Below are 18,186 nucleotides of genomic sequence, written 5' to 3' on the forward strand. Positions count from 1 at the left end.
GAAATTGAGATTACTCATGGTGAGTTGCTTCACAAGGTCTTCCAAAGATGACTCACTCTTTTGAGGTGCAGGAGCTAGTGAAGGGGATGTGTGATGGTGCTGTTGAGATGAAGATGATGGATGGTGATGTTGTTGGGCTGAATATGGCTTGCTTTGTCCAGCCTGATGCGGTTGGAAATGGTTGTTGGATGGTTGGCTAGAGCCTTAATGCTGTGCATTTCCTCCCCACCTTAAGTTAGGATGGTTCCTCCAACCGGGATTATATCTATTGGAAGATAAATCCTAGCTTTGTTGTTGCTGCGGCTATTGAAAAGGGAATTTATTAGCATAAATATTAGCTGCGTAAGCTTGAGGATTACCTTCCGAAGATTTAGTTTCTTGCAATGTGGGGCAACTATCAGTGAAGTGATCCGTAGATGAACAAATCCCACAAAGCATTGCTGGAATGGATGGAGCTGGAGGTGTATATGAAGCAGAATTCTTTTGGATGGATGTAACTATTTTACCATAGAAGCCAACTCATCTAGCCTATGCTCCAGCTTATGTGAATCTGAAGTTTGAATTTCATTGACACTCCTCGACATGAGAGAATTTTGCCTTGTAGCAAACTGTTGAGAGTTAGCTGTCATATTTTCAATGAGGTTTCTAGCGGCAGCGGGAGTCTTGTCAACTAGGACTCCCCCACTAGCTGCGTCGATCATTCTCTTATCCATTGGGTGTAAGCCCTCATAGAAGTATTGGATTAGGAGCTGGTCACTTATCTGATGATGGGGGCAGCTAGCACAAAGTCTCTTGAAACGCTCCCAATATTCATACAAACTTTTCCTTTCCAGCTGCCTAATACCACATATTTCCTTTCTTATTGAGGCAGCTCTTGAGGCAGGGAAAAAATTTTCCAAGAACAATCTCTTGAGGGTGTCCCAACTTGTAATAGAGCCAGGTGGAAGATAATACAACCAGTCTTTAGCTAAATCCATATGAGAGAATGGAAATGCCTTCAATTTGACATGCTCCTCTGGAACACCTTGAGGTCTCATGGTGGAACATACAATGTGAAACTCCTTCAAGTGTTTGTGAGGGTCTTCACCTGCAAAACCATGGAATTTAGGTAGAAGGTGAATTAATCCAGTTTTCAAAACAAAAGGGGCGTCCACATCTGGATTTTGGATGCACAATGTTTGGTATGTGACATCCGGTGTAGCTAGCTCCTTAAGAGTCTTCTCATCACCTGCCATTGCTCCAAAACTAGAGTCAAGTGAAAATGCAGAAGAGTAAACAGAAATTGGTGTCACTGATTGCAAAGATGCAGTAGGAGATAATGATGGTTCAGAGTGATCAGAGTGATCCCTATGTGTCCTAATGTTCCTATGAAAAGTCCTATCAATCTCCTGGTCTAATGGATACAAATCCCCAGGGTTTGATCGGATCATGCACTAGATATCAACTAACTAAATTTAAAGCAAATTGAGTAAATGAAATAATAAGAACAATTTGAAATCTCTTTGCAAAATTCTGTAGAATTATGTAGCAAAAGTACAGAAAAATAGAGTAATATGCAGCAAAATGAGTGCAGAAAATTAAAAGTGAGTAATTGAAAATTTGCAGCACTCGAATGAAGGAAATGATGTAGAAAATCTTGCACAAACAATGCAAAAACAGACTACAAAATTCGTATGGCTATCAACACAATACAAAAACGAAACAAACACACTAACATGCAAAACACAAAAATAGAGCACTAATCATGTTCAATATAAGTTCAGCACCAAAAATTCCCCGGCAACGACGCCAATTTGATGAAACGAATTTTGCTACTCGTTATGCACAAAGATTGTTGTTAATCCTCATCAAATATGCAAAGAAATGAATGCAGTACTAGGGTGTTGTCCTAGGTCGTCTCCAAGGAACTTTTGGTTGGCAACATACATCGAACAAGTGTAAACATAGATTTTAAAGCAAGTAAATTGGGGGGAGGTTTGTCAATTACCAGATTTTAATTAAGAGCAAAATGTAAACTAGTGAAATTCAATCAATTAAGGAGAGTAATCCCTAGTCAATCAATGAGTTCTATCCCTATTCTTTCAAATGATTCAATAATCCCCTATTTTTCCCTTGAATTAAGTTAATCTATCAAGCGTAAATTAACTTTAGCATCCTAATTAAAATTAAGCATCTTAATGGGCTCCAATCTCTATCCCTAAGATTAAGCAATCTCAAAGATTAATCAAAATTAAGCAATTTTGGATTAGAATTTCGTTTGGGTAATTTAGGGTTCATTAAGCAATGTTCCCCTCATGTAAATTTCATTTTATTCAGAAATTGGGGTTAATAAATCCAAGGAAAGAAAGAGTAATATTGCCATTAAACCCAAGAATTCAAGAACCATATGTGTTGACTAGGAATTATAAGAGAATTTAGCCCTCCATATGGATGGGCTTCACAAATAAAAGAAAGAAATGCAGAAACGTAAGCAACATTAATGTAACTTCAATAAGAATCAAAGAGAAATTGAAAATTAAAACCTATAATGGACCCATGGCTATCACCTAAGGCTCCAAAGCTCTGTCAAGAAAAATGTCCTAATTTGGCAAAGAGAATGAAAGAAAAATAAATGTTCGAGTCCCCGTACCCTAATTCCTAAAATCTATTTATAGTGGAAGACATGTCAGCAAAGTGTCCACTTTTGCCTTTGAAAGTGTCCACTTTGGGCCTTGAAAGTATCCATGCACATATTTACGTAAGTTTGCCAATTCTCTGGAGTTGCCACTTTTCATGCTGAAAGTGGCGGCTACTTTGGATGTGCGTAGCCCCTATGAAAGGCAATAGTGACCACGTGCAAATTGCTTCCAAAAGTGGCATCCTGGAGCTTTCTGGAGTTGTCACTTTTCATGCTGAAAGTGGCTACTTTGGCTGCGCGTAGCCACTTTGAAAGACAATAGTGACCACGTGCAAAATGCTTCTCAAATGGCGTCCCTAGAGCTCTCTGGAGTTGCTACTTTGAAGGTTGAAAGTAGCTACTTTGGAACCTTGAATGCCCAGACTTGCTGTAGTTGCCACTTTTGCTCCTAAAAGTGACTACTTTGGGGGCAACTTTCATCCAAGGGCCAAGATATCTCAAAATTAACTTGGGGACTCTGCAAAATTATAAAGACAATTAAAATTACAATCTATATCTATGTAATTAAATGCAAATTAACCAAAAATTAATAAACCTATGATATTTACTCAAAATGTGATTTCTATATTATTTGCACTATCTAAGTCCATTTTTTTCTATCAAGGAGCACCAAAAAGGCAAGTAAAAATATAATAAAAAGTGGATTCATCACGGAGGCACAACTGTAGGTATTGGAGGTTCAGTCCCGAGTAGACCTCCGGAGGGTGGCAAAAGGGGGGAAATCCGACCTAACTGGCACAGCCAGCTGAGCTCCTTGTAGCCGAGTCGTGACTCACTTGCAAGACCTTAGCCAAACCTGACAAGAGCTCCACATCCTGGGGTCGTAGAGGTCCATTCCTGAACATGCCGTTGGCACTTCACATCAAACTGATGTACTACTATATCTATTTATCTCTAATCTCACTGTGCAGAGTAGGAAATGGAGTCCTCCGATCGCCATACGACTTGAATCTATCTATCTATCTATCTCTATGCTAAAAGTTGGGCAAGTCGCCAGTCACAGAGGAATGAGATCCCCATGCATCATTTGCACGCTATTGAAACATGAGTGACTATATGGGTGAGGTTGAAACCTGCATTCATGGAATTTGGTTATGAATATGAACATTGTTTATCCCTCTATTATACTAATGAATACTTGATGATAATGAATGTTGATTGTTGGATTGGTTTGTGATTGTGACGCCGCCTTCCTTGGGGTATGGCAAATTGATTGTTGTTTGTGTATGGAGAACTTACCCCTTTTATTTGTGTTGCATTGTATTGCTTTTTCTTTTATTTATATAGATGGACAGGAACAAGCTGAAGGTATGGATCCTTCCTTTTGAGGAGGATATGTGGGTGTTTGACTCTGCGGCTCAGCAGAGTATCTTCTGTGGAGTGGCTCGAGTGATTCATGGATTTGAGAGTAGAGGCTCATGGATCACTCATAGATATTGTCTTTTTTGTTCCTCCTGGTGACACTCTGTTACCCTATCCTGCCTTATCTGCTACGCCATCTCCTATGTCAATTGATCCTTGTACTCTTGTTTCTAGGCTAATTTCCACACCTGTGCCTTTTCTTTCTCTGAACCTTGTTTCTCCCCTTATGCCACCTGAGAGAGATGTCCATGTGGTGGAATCCTCTATTAGGTACACCACTATGCCATCCTATATGCATCCTGCTTACCCATCTACCCTGTTACCCACTGCTGCTACTCGTTCACCTCCTTGTACTGCTGGATGGATGGAGGAGAACGGTGGAGACTTTATTATTGCTGCTTCTTCTAGTTCTGCTTCCTTTATTTCTTCTTAGGAGTATGATCCCATTGAGGATTACTCTCCTTATGACTGATGTTTTATTTGTTTATGTATTAGGGGAATTGCTCTTAGGAAGCATAGTCTTATTATGTTATGGTTGTTGTCTTTGGATAATGTTATTTCACTTTAAGCTATGACTACTTTGCTAAACTAATCAACTGATATATTTAATATATTGAGGTACTTTTAGACTATGAAACTGTGACTTATCTTGTTCTATTATGCTATTGGGATTGAGATATGGAATTATAATTATCTATGGAATGATGAAATGTGGAAATCATATGCATGTTAACTCTCTCTCAAAAAAAGGAATCTATACCTATATTTTTGTTAGTATAAATTTTTTTTTTACCAAATCTTGGTGTTTTCTGAGCTACTATGATATAAAAGTTGGTATTAGAGTTTTTGTAATTTAGGGTCGTTACATTAAAGTGGTATCAGAGTAGTTTGGTCTAATTGGCCTTGGGCATGGCCTATGATAAATCCACATTTTATCATAATTTTTAGTATCATTTTGTTAATAAATAAGTAGTAAAGTGCTAAGTAAACTTGGAAATATCATAAAAATTGCGTCAATATTCATAATTGTGTAAATAGTTTTGAATTTTAGATTTTTAGTCCAATTCTAAACAATTTGACTTAAAATGACTTAATCCTTGTGTAGAAGCTTGAGCTGAGAATTTGAGTTGAAGATTAAAGTGAAGAAAGTAGAGAAATTGAGCTTAAAAGATGAAGAATCAAGTGTTATATGTGGGGCGTAACCACTCTGAGTACATAGAGTTAACACTTTGAAGAAGAAAATCAAATAAGACCAAAAGAGTAGCAACTGCAAGCGTTTCGCGTAGCTATACCCAAGGCCAATTCACTTATGCACAGTGCGCGTAGCCACTTCAAGCGTTCAGAGTAGCTATGCAGTAAGTGTGTAGCCACTCTAAGTGCTAAGAGTAGCTACGCGTGAGGCTTTTCCCATATATAACACTTGCGCGTAGACACTTCAACCACTTAAAATGTCTTTGCAAAAGTAATAGAATTTTAAATATCACTTCTAAGTGTCAACTTTGGACGATTTGAGTTCCTAATTCAGTTATAGAAGCTTCTAGAAGACCTTTTATGCTATAATTCTCTGAGATTAATGTGTGAAAGGAAAAAGGCAAAAAAAATATTATAAATGGAAGTTAGAGGTTTAGAAAAGGGGATTTTAGTTCATTTTTGTGATTTTTCACTTTGTAATTGTTTTAACTTTCAAGGGAAGTCAGAGAGAGATTGGGAGTGACTTTCAAGCTTCATTGCTAGAGGAATCAGTGTGAAGATTGGGTCTTAGAAGATGTTCAGCTTCTTGTCTTCTTCTTCTCTTACTTCTCTTTCTTCTATTGTAATGTTGTTTTAAACCTTTTTGGTTAGGAACCTATGGATCCAGATTTGATGTTGTGATGTAATTGTGGATTTGGATCTTGAGATTTTAATTGAATTGAGTATATGATTCTATTCTTAATGCAGTTGTGAACTAATTCTTCATTCAATTGAATTTAGAAGAATCTTCATAAATGGAAATTGAGTTTATTTCTCAGATCTGAATCATATGCCTAGGTTATTGAGATCTTAAGAATAAGTATCATGATATAGTAATCCTATAATTTCAAGAACTTGACGAAATGTGTGTGCTTCACAGTAGTGGCACTTGGGACCTCGTTCTCCTTTTCCTTTACATAAATCTGTTGTTGGTTGTAGGTGGATATACACTGTCAAAGTGGGTTTTGATGGTCAAGTGGATTGCCTTAAGGCAAAATGATATACTTAGCTCTTTGGCTTGGATTATGGTGACACATTCTCTTTAGTCGCTAAAATGACCTATGTTTGGTTGATCTTGTCCATGGCCACCATTCGCCACTAGTGTAACACTCAAACTTTTATTGCATTTTGTTTCCAAAATGGAGAAGTTTTATATTTTTAAGATTGCATTATTTCTCGCTAAAGTGAGAAATGTCTCGTTCAAGAGAGATTGTTTAATCTGAGCAGAGACGCCTTTGGAGCATTCTTGCTCAGGTGAGATAGTTCTCACTCAGGCAAGAGTGGATATAGATTTCTCAAGTATGCTCTCACTCAAGCGAGAATGGGCCATAATAAGAGCTCTTTGGAGTGTTTTTGCTCAAACGAAAGTGTCTTGATTACGAAAAAAAACATCATCAAATGTATAGAAAATTTTTATCTAATTTTTCTGCTCAAGTGAGAATGACATCGCTCAAGTGAGAAAAGATTTCCCTCAAGTGAGAATAATCTCTCTCAAGTGAAAATCCTCAAGTGAGGGGTATTTGGGAACTTTGATGTTTTTAAAACTTAGATTATAAGGTAAGTAACCATTTTCATCTCACTCTCTTTCATAGCTATAAAACACCTTTGATCTCAAAACCTCTCTTGAATATGAGTTTGGACATCTTTTTCACTTGATTTCTAGTAAGTTTCATAGAGATTATACTTCCAATATCGCTTTTATTTCACCATTTTGTTCTCCAAAGTTATTCTACTATGTGATGCTTAGAAAGATTTTGGTCATTTGAATAACATCTTCCACCAAAACTCTTACGTGAATCATCTACTAAAGGTAAAGAGAGTTTTATCCATCAATAAAAACTATACCTACGTGATGAATATAATTTTTGCTGTTACAATTTCTAAACACTAGCAAGTGCACTAGGAATTACAGTAAGTAATGAGTAATTTTAAGATCAGAGTATCGTCTCCACAGGGAATTAGGAATTCAAGTATCACTTCACAGAACAATAACTAGCTGAGTCATACGAATTTTGGAAGAGTTGTATCATGTAGAAAGTAAGAAACAAGAACAATTAAAAGGTAAGAAACTTGCAGTAAAAATAGAGAGTACGAATTTGATGTTGAGATTAGAAATGAATGAATGATAGTTAGGAATTTATTTCACAAGAATATCAATATCAATTCAATTATGCCTACGAACATTCAAGTACTTGGTTAATTGACAATCAGTTCACATCTTAATAGCCAAAGGTTAATCCCTTAACTCATTGACCCTAACAATAAACTAAACCACCCTAATCCCTTAGGTGAAGTTCAATTTCAAGTTGCATTAAGAATGAGAACCATAGGACTGCAGAATTAAATTTGCTTATCCCTAAGAAATCCCCAATTCTGGTAGTTAATTCAGATATAAGAATCAATTCCAATTTCCATTGGTAAAAGTTCCTTTATTATTAATCAATTGAATTTCCATGCAAAGATCACATAGAAAGCAGAATTAACAACTCAATTAATCCAAGAACTCAAAGTTCAGAAGAAAAAATTGAATCAATACATCAATTCAAGGTCCATTAACTCCTAACTACGAAGAATTAAGAAAACATTGTAACAGAGAAAGAGAAAGAAGAAGAAGAAGAAGAAGAAGAAGAAGAACGCAGAAGATCCATCTTCAACAATACCCAATCTGATCCCTCTTCTTGGAGCTTGATGTTCGTCCCCAATCCTCTCTCTGACTCTCTCAACGAAGAAATGAAGTGAAAAATAGAAAATGAGCAAAAGACAGGTATTTATAGAAATTCCAATTCTGTGCGTTATCACTCTTGCTAATAAGAGTGGCCATGCAGAGGCTCATGTGGTTTCTAGAAACTAGAACTATCACTTTCGTTGCTAAGAATTGCAATGTAAGAGGTCGAGTGGTTACGCCTGATCACTTTCAAGAGCAAGAGTGACCACGTACAACTTGCCTTGATACACTCCTCTCTAGAACATCCACTTTCACTGGTAAAAGAGGTAACCCAGAGCTTGCTAAATTTTTGCCTTCTCTTGAACACTCACTTTCGTTGGTAAGAGTGGTAACGCAGAGCTCGCTAAGTCTGAGATTTCTGAGAAACTCTATGGAACACTCTCTTTCGCCAGCAAGAGTGTTAACGCACAACATGTTCTTCTAAGGAACTCTCTGAAACACTCACTTTCGCTGGTAAGAGTGACCAAGCCCAGACTCCCTTCTTCTTTTAAGCTCTGGAACGATCACTTTCACAAACAATAGTGATCACACCCAGCTTGCATTCCAGAATTCTTGTGTCTTGAGTCCAGAATTGCTACTCTTCTTCTTCCTTTCCATTGATCTTCCATTTCCATGAACCTTGCTCAGATTATTCCTACAAAACAAGATTAAATTCTTAATTTCTAAAAAAAAACTCACCAATGCTAAAATAACTACAAATTGAAGTAAAACTTTCAATCATTCTATTTTTTTAAATTTTTCTGCTTTTCTCATATATTTTCCTTATCAAATGGGTTAGAACTATGTTAAAATATTAGTAAAAATATGGATTCATCACTACCCAAACTTGAATTTTTGCTTGTCCTCAAGCAAATCAAACTAAACCAAGGGTAATTCCTCCATTCTTTAAAAATCAATTTGCTAACTACTTATTTCAGAAATTTGAAATTCTAATTCTGTGTTTTCTGCAAAATTTTCAATCAAATTGTTCATCCCAATACTCATCATGATCTTCATACTGCATAATCATCATTGAGTAAGAATTGCTATCAAAGTTCATATATTTCATCAAAATTCATGTGAGCACAATTAATAAACATGATCATAGCTCACTTGGAAGTGTTTCCCTCATCACTCAACAATGTTTAGGTACTGTTTTCTCTCTAAATCATCAATTTAACTACACTCTACCATATGGTTGCCCATATTCTCAATTTCCTCTGCTTAATACAGTCAATCACACATCCAGAGGACTTTTTTCAGGTTATAACAGGGCTAAGGTCAAGGTAGGCATTGAACAAATTGGAAACAATCCATGCACTTTCAAAAGATCAGAGACATTTTGAGTGAATGACTTTAAAACTAGCATGAGTCTGCATCATTTCTCACTAACTGCCTCAATAATGCAGCATATAATTTCACTCGTGTAGTAACATTCTAAATTTTTCTTCTTTCTTGCTTTTGCTTTCATACACTATTTTTCTTTTCATTCCTTTTCTGCAGCACTGTTTTCTACAACATTTTGCTGCAATTCTTTCTTTTGAACTCACATTTTTGCTCTTTTCACAACTTTGCTGTATATTTTTCATTTTTCTGCAACTTTTTGTTATTTCTTCTGTCTTTTTGAACTCAAAACCTAGATAGCTTGCTATTTCCCACCCTAAACTTAGAACATTGCTTGTCCTCAAGCAAATAAACTGTGGATGCCACCCCAAACTTAGTTTTAAACTCAATCTTGATTAGACTCAATATGCCTCTTTTCCTTTGAATGGTAAAATTGATTTTTCATCAAGGCTTATAATAAGGTAATTTCAAGAAAAGGGATATTAAGATCAAAGGGGTGAACTAAGACATTCAATTGCGAAGGAAGGCATTTAGGCTGACTAGGCATAATCAAACATGGCCTCCATCATATATGTGAAAATTGTAAATTGCATATTCAATCAAGAAACCAGGAAAGTTCTAGAGGGTGCAGCAAAATATGTTAATCACATATGAAAAAGAAGCATGCAGCTCAAGTCTCACTAGAGATTTGTAAGTGACATGTTAATCAATGAACTTACAATTCACTTTTCAGGATTATATGCACCTAGTGGCAAGACTGCCTCATTTTGAAAATACAAGTGTGATCTTATTTTGAGAATGGGAAAAACAACCTAAAAGGAAAATTAAATTAGAATTTATAGAAATATCAATTGAAATGCAATTGTTTCACAGAAAGCAGTTCAATATCTATTTTAATATTTTTGTATTTTTCAGAGAATTTTCAGTGTATTGTGAAGCAAACACATGAATAAGAGGTAGAGAATTAATCCCTTTCATGGCAGCTTGTGCAGTGTCAGCATCCATTGTGTGTGAGTACTGTGTGATTGTGACATTTTCTACACAAAACACCAAAAATTCCATCAATTATCAGAAAAGTAAGGTAATTAAAATTTCATAATCATAAAACTAAAAGAAACTGAACTTCATTACAACTGAAAAGTATTAAAATTGTTCTAAACAACTAGTACATTTACAGAAACAAAAATTCCTAACTGTTAAAATTTACATAAACTGAAATTAAAAACAACAAAAATTAAAAATCTTAATTCTATTCTTCTGCTTCATCCTCATCCTCTGAGGTTTCTTCTTCTTCAGATTCCTCATCTTCTTTCTCCTCTTCCTCCTCCACCACTTCTTCATAAGCTGGTTGTGGGAAATGGGTCTTGTATATTGGCAGATCCTTAAACACAGAAGAGCAAAGGCATTGGGCATTTTCTGCCAAATCTAGAGTATGGTACATTTCGTCTTTGGTCATTCCCATTTTCTGACCAATATTAAGCATAACGTATTCCAACAGCATAATTCTAGCCTTTACACTGCTGTGAAGTTCATTTTGCCTTTCTGCCAACTGATTTTGTCTCTCAGCCATCAGCTTCAAAGTGTCCTTCATCATAATTAGTTTTTCCTTTCTGTATTGAGAAGGAACGGGAGATGCTGAGGTGCAGGATGTGGTGCTATATATCTCTTTCACCATAGAGACAGAGATGGGAGGCACAAACCTAATCCTTTCTTGATAGTCTCCAAACTCCACCTCTGCATCTTCACAGAGTAGTGTGATTAATGAGCGAAAGGCCAGTGAATCCCTCTTTGTCTTCAGGATGTTCAGGATGCACTCACTGATAATTTCCCCCACATCGATGTACATATCTATGACTATGGCAAAAAGAAACTCAGCACTCTTCATTGCCAATGTTGAGCTGTGCTTTACTGGCATGAAAGAATTCAGTATAAACATGCTCCACACATTGGCAAAAGGCAGTAAATTCTTCGTGATTATGCATTTTGGCTTCTTGGCCTAGTTCAACTTCCAAGTTGTGCCTCGCCTTCCAATTTTCTCTAGGATTTGCACATAGCCTATATCAGGACTCTTTCTGAATGAGTTGAACTCCAGCTGTGCAGGTTGCTTTGTAGAGTTGATGTTCAGCACCCTATTTATGTTGGCAGGGTTGAAGTCTACTTTCATTCCCTTTACCATTGTATGAAATTTAGGGAATTGATCTCCCTTAAGCTTTATAGTGTTGCCATAGAATTCTTGAGTAATCTCCCTCCAGCCCATGCCAGCTAAAGAACATAAGTCATCCCACTCTTTCTTTTGGATCTCTTCCTTGTATTCAGGATAGTTGTCTCCAGCTATTTCAAAAGCTTTGTCTGGGACAATCTTTCTCCTCAGAATATTTTCCTTGAAGAAGTTCTCATGGGCAATACTTCTAAACCTTGGGTCACATATTTCAATTGGTGAGGAAGCTTGAGTCTTCCTAGAAGGTCCAACTGGTGTATTCATTAAAGTTCTGGCCATTTTTAGTTTCTGCAAAAAAAAATAATATGTTCAAGTTAACTTCTTGCAAAACTAATTGTCTAAGTATAGAGTTTGTACTGAAGAAATTTCAATCAAACAATTTACAGAAACTCCATTCTTCTAACAACATAACATGCATTATGCTATCATGATGAGTCAACATACTATACAAAAACACAACTGTACATTATTAAGAATTGACAACCAGAATATGTTAACTCCTAATATATAAGTTCAACGTGAACAATCTCAGAGCATTTCAGGTTTACGCAGAGGGATAATCACACGTCTTAATCAATTTTCAACAAAACTTTGTAATTTCAGCATAAAATTTATTTTAGCAGAACAGGGTATGTCAAATTACAGATATACAAGCACAGATGCATAGTCTTTAACTATCGCATTCAAATGAATTTTAATTTGATATCCCTAGTTTGTAAGTTCATAATGCACACTTTCATAGAAAAATATGGTCACGCAGAGAGTTAATTTCAAATTTCAACTAATTCTCAACACAGTTTTACATCCCAAATCCTTTCCAGCATGATGTTATTTTAACAAATTAATGCAGTTAGGTCAACTCAAATTCTGTATAGACTGGGTTCATATAGTGTGCAATGTAGGTGTGAATTTCTCAGAAATTAGAGATGACAAGGGAAATCTATTCAGCAAATTATCCTCTCTATTGCTGAACCACATAAATTCAAAACACTATCCCATTACCCCAAATTTGATTATATCCCTAACTAGCAATTTCAGTAGGCTTTTTCTATTAGAGAATTGTAGAGCAAGGCAGAGGGCTAAAGAAATTTCATCAACTAATTTCAAACATTCTCATTCAACAATTTTTATTTTGAACTTTTCCACTGAAGTCTTTTTAGGTCAATTCAATTTCTGCAGCAAATTTGTTTAGATGAATGGCATAATGCAGAGTTGAATCTCCCTAAAACTATCATGAATAACAGGAAAACCTATTCAGCGTAATACCACATCAATTATAATCAGAATATATCCCCATTACCCCAAATTGATTTTTTAACACATCAAACACAACACACAAATCAGAATATGAATTCAGACAATCAATTTCAATATTTTTCAATCGAAAACAAACTCAGACAATGCTACATTACTCCAAAATGACATTTTTTCCAAACATTAAACACAAAAAACTCTAATTATAGATTTAGAGAAATGAGGGTAAGCATACTTGGTAGGAAGATGCATAAATGTGGGGGAAAAGCTTGCTACTGCTAGGTCGACAAGCAGGAAGATTGGAATCGCAAAGAATGCTCAGAGAGAAGGGGAATTTTTAGGGTAAAGGTGTGTGTGCATGTTCACTCTCATCTATATTTATAGTCACGCGTGGGCACGTGACTACTTTAAACAAGCACAGTGAATGTTACAAAATACTAAGTATCCTGCGTGGTTACTTTATTTAATTAGAGTGAGTGTTCTAGATAGTTAAGTTTTCTGGTTGAGGGGCACGTTATCACTATTGCTGGGCAAAGTGATAACGCGCAAGCAATGTTGCAACTTTTTTCACAAAAAGGAGTATCGTACATAAGAAAACTCATACTTACCTGTGCGTAGCCACTTTTACTAGGGAAAGTGAGCATTCCAGAGAGTATGTTTTCCCATTTGCCTCTGCGTGATCACTCTTATTAGTAAGAGTGAGTGTTCCAGAGGAGCGTGTTTAACTTGATGCCTCTGCGTAATCACTTTTATCAGTAAAAGTGATTGTTCTAGAGGGGAACATCAAATTTCACTCTCTGCGTAGCTCCTTCCCTGCAACATAATGACTCATTTCATTAGTCAATTGCTTTTCAAAACTCAAATAACTCACTTGTTACACTCTAAACCTTCAAATACACATTCACAACATCAAACCTCTAATCAATTATCATATTCACTTTAGAAAACCAGATGCAGCAGAATTCTAATTGCAGAAATTGTAGAAATTGTAAAACATGAATATGCAAAATTCTAAAACAATACAAAAAGCTTAAAATGAGTTAGAAATGTGAGTTGCCTCTCACAAAGAGCTTCTTTAATGTCACTAGCTTGAAACCTATTGATCTTTAATTCTAAGAGATGATTTTGCAGATAACGGTTCTTGCTCTATCCTTACACGTTTCCCCTTTTTGTTACCAACTTGCAGCTCTTCATTTAATTCAGAACTTGGTTGAAATAACAATGGAGGAACTTCTAGCAGCTTGATATACTCATTAAGTTTCTTTCCCTCCTTTTCATTGTCTTGATATGTTACTACAGCAAGGATTTCTCTTGTAACAGAATCATCCTTCTATTTTTCCTGCTTGAAATTCTGCACTACTTGAAGAAATTGATGCTTTTTGTGTTTAGCTTCATCTATTGGCTTAGGTACATCTTCAAACAACTACTTTTTAGTTTTTTCTGGTTATGTCTTGCTGTTGTCCTTTGGTTCTTCTTTCTTTAAAATCGTTAACTCCTCTTCCTTGCAATCCTTTTGTTTCTTATCTTGAATCTTATTTCCTTCAGATTCATCTAATGCCTCCTTTTTCTCAATAGTTTTAGGACTTGAAATTTCCACTTCACTCTTTGTACAGACAACTTGGCTTTGCTCTATTGGATTTACAATGGTATTGTTAGGTAATTTTTCATCATTCCTGTTTAACAATTGCTCTGAAATTTGTCCTATGTGCTTCTCCATCTTCTTCATGGATTCATCTTGATTCTTAAAACTTGACTGAGTAAATTCCATGAATTAGAGCAAAGTTTCTTCAAGTTCATTCATTCTTTTTGGAAAAGTCTGTGAAGGTTGCAGTCGTCCTTGAGGTTGAGAATATGATATTTGAAAATAAGGTTGTGAAGATTGAGGACTAGAAAATGGTGTTGTTGCAGCAAGCATTTCTTGATTCCAATCATAATATGGCTGACTCATGTTAGCTTGATGTTGATATATATGATGAAAGGTAGATTCAGGTCTTTGAAAATTTTCTCCATAATTGATTTCTTCTTGAAAGTCTAGTGAATCCACATCATAGGTTTCATTCACATAGTTTTCATCGAAAGAATCACAAACTAAGGGGTTAGTTTGGACAACTTCAACTCAAAAATTAGTAATTAAAGCTTCAAAAGCATCTGCTTCACAAGCTTCTGCTCTTGCAACTTAGCTGTGGTGAAAATTCTGATACATGCTGGTTGCCATCAAACAATAGAGCAACTTATTTTTCTAGTTTTTCCTTGCATATATAAATCAAAATCAAAATGAAACAAAATTAGACTACAAATCAATATTCAGAAATGCACAACAAAGATTATGCAGAAAAATATCAGCAAAAGCATATAAAATTCAAGTCTAAACATTTGTAAATTTATGCAAAAATTCTCTGCTATTATTCTATACTTATCTAATTAAAGGCAAAACAGAGTAATTTCTATGTAACACTAAATTGAAGAGAAAAATTCATAAATCAAGAACTCAATCTAGCAATTTTTCTGTTACTAATGATATTGAAACTCAAAATTCTTCGGCAACGGCATCAAAAACTTGTTACAATTTCTAAACACTAGCAAGTGCACTAGGAATTGCAGCAAGTAATGAGTAATTTTAAGATCAGAGTATCGTCTCCACAAAAAATTAGGAATTCAAGTATTACTTCACAGAACAATAACTAGTTGAGTCATACGAATTTGGAAGAGTTGTAACATGTAGAAAGTAAGAAACAAGAACAATTAAAAGGTAAGAAAGTTGTAGTAAAAACAGAGTAAGATTTTGATGTTGAGATTAGAAATGAATGAATGATAGTTAGGAATTTATTTCACAAGAATATCAATATCAATTCAATTATGCCTTTGAACATTCAAGTACTTGGTTAATTGACAATCAGTTTCACATATTAATAGCCAAAGGTTAATCCCTTAACTCATTGACCCTAACAGTAAACTAAACCACCCTAATCCCTTAGATGAAGTTCAATTTCAAGTTGCATTAAGAATGAGAACCATAGGACTGCAGAATTAAGTTTGCTTATTGATCAATTGGATTTTTGTGACCTTATTTCCTCTCATTCCTAGCTCATTAATCCTCTTTTGTGCCTAATTGGTTTAAATTGGATAATTTTATGACGTTTGAATTTTATTTGGGCTTTATTTAATTTTTCCAATATTTGGCAAATTCTGATACTATTTTGGTTTCTGGACCATATCTTGAGTTGTAAAACTCATTTCATTGTGATTCTTTATTTGTAGGAAAGCTTAGAGAAAGGCGCATAATTCTTATGTAGAGGTCAGAAACCAATTCTGATGATAAGAAGCTGAAACTGAGTGTGGAAAAATTTGGAACGCTACAGTCGCCGTTTCTGACCTTGGTGCAATATTTGGGCCATATATCAGTCCACAGATGTCTGTTTAAGCCCATTCCAATTGCGTTTTGAAGCTAACATCTAGGGCTACAATTTATCTTCAGATCACAAATCGAAACAGACAGATCTTCATGGCCAAAAATTCCACACAATATCTTCTCAGATTCAGCATGGATGCTGAGCAGCAATTACAAGCATAACTTTCCCTCCAGAATTCGAATTTGAACAAACAAGGATTCCAAAGACAGCTATTGAGTAGAGGATTAATGTAATTGAATAATTATTAACTAGGTTTTATGTTTTGACCCTTAGGAATCCAGTGATAGAGTAGTCGTAGTTCTTCTAAATTCTTGGATTAGAGTTTTTAAATTCTTGTTAACTTTTTATTCTAATTAGCATTATTTTATAAATCAAACCCCATCTAAAATTATAATCGTATAACATTATCATCATTGGAAGACGACTCAGATTGCACCTCATACTACATAATTTTTATGCAATTCAATTTTTAATAATTTGTCCGAGCGTGACACTCGCGATCAAATTTTGGCGCCATTGCTGGGGATGATGATGTTATTTGATTATGTAATTTTGTGTTAGTGTGATTGCATTGCATATTCTGTGTTGTGTTTTATATCTAATTAGGATTATGCATAATTAGCATTTTTCATCGAATTAGGATTTTGCATAATTAGTGTTTTTCATCGAATTAGGATTCTACATAATTAGCATTTTTCATCGAATTAGGATTCTGCATAATTAGCATTTTTCATTTAGCGTAATTGTGTATATGCATTCTGTTTTAGTAGCCTTTGAATAGCATAGTAGGTAGTCATCTATCCTTGCTTAGTATTACATCATTCAATTCTCTACATTTTGTGTTGTGTTTTTGCACTTTTGCATTCTGCATTCATCGAAAAAAGTACACGGCCATGTACATCGCTGTCCAAAAATTCTGAAAAAAAAAAAAAAACTCACACAGAAATGTACATGGCATGTACACGGCCGTGTATCTAAACGTGTAGATCCCTGTCCAAACTTAAAAGTGGCATAACTTTTTGCATACAGCTCCGATTTCTTATTGTAATATATGCATTTCATCTAGCTCGAAGAGATCTATGCAATGGCAAAAGGTTGGAGACCGGTTGGTGGATTTTGAAAAGAAAAATAAATTATTTCTTTTCATTCGTATTTAGATATTATGGCTCAGAGAACTTTTTATATGGCTGATCATAGAAGACTAGAGAACAAGCTAGATGATTTAGTTTCTTTGATCGAGCAGTTGACATTGTCACAAATGGCTATAATGTTGTGTGAAATTTGTACTTCACGTGAACATCATACTGATTTCTTTCCTACATTGTATGAGCCTGCACGTTGGATGAGTCATCCAAACTTGGGATGGGAGAATTTTACGCAGCAACAATATCAACCCCCACCACAAAATGTTGCACCTTCCAAGAATGAGCCTTCCTTGGAAGAGTTGATAAGGGAGATGGCAATTAATGATCTGAATTTCCAAATAAAAACAGAAGCATTCATTCAAAACTTGAAAAATCAGATTGGGCAGCTGGCAACAATAGTAAACGAGCTGAAGTCTCAAGGTCCTCTGCACAACCAGTTGTTGAACCAGAGAATGTTACTTTGAGTTCAAGAAAGACCATTCAAGACTCGCAAGAGCAGCAACCAATAGATGAAGATCTTAATGCTACTGCTCCAGCAAGTGATTGCAGCCCAGCAAGTGTAGAATTTTCTCCTACTGCTAATGCCACTTCTACCGAGGCAGAAGAAAATTTTGAGCAATTTGTTCCTCTTACATTTCATTCGATTTTATATGATAATTTGTTGAATGATTTAGTTGATGATAATTTGGCTGAGTTTTCTGAATTTTCAGATTGTATTAATTATCCTAATCTAGCCAATTATCCTAATTCTTTTACTTGCAATGCATGTAATGATTCTGTAAAATGTAGCATCTGTGTTGAGATTGATACATATGTTTATGGTGATTTTGATGTAGCTATTA

General features: G+C 35.4%; 1 non-coding gene across 1 annotated transcript; it reads left to right on the plus strand.

Moving 5' to 3' along the window:
• The first annotated feature begins 759 nt into the window (after window positions 1-759).
• Window positions 760-864, plus strand: LOC113868238. The gene has a single exon (XR_003505261.1). It is a non-coding gene; the product is annotated as a small nucleolar RNA R71 (small nucleolar RNA).
• The last annotated feature ends 17,322 nt before the right edge of the window (window positions 865-18,186 follow it).

The sequence above is a fragment of the Abrus precatorius genome, unplaced genomic scaffold, assembly GCF_003935025.1.
Source record: "Abrus precatorius isolate BTA unplaced genomic scaffold, Abrus_2018 Scaffold5, whole genome shotgun sequence".
Taxonomy (NCBI): domain Eukaryota; kingdom Viridiplantae; phylum Streptophyta; class Magnoliopsida; order Fabales; family Fabaceae; genus Abrus; species Abrus precatorius.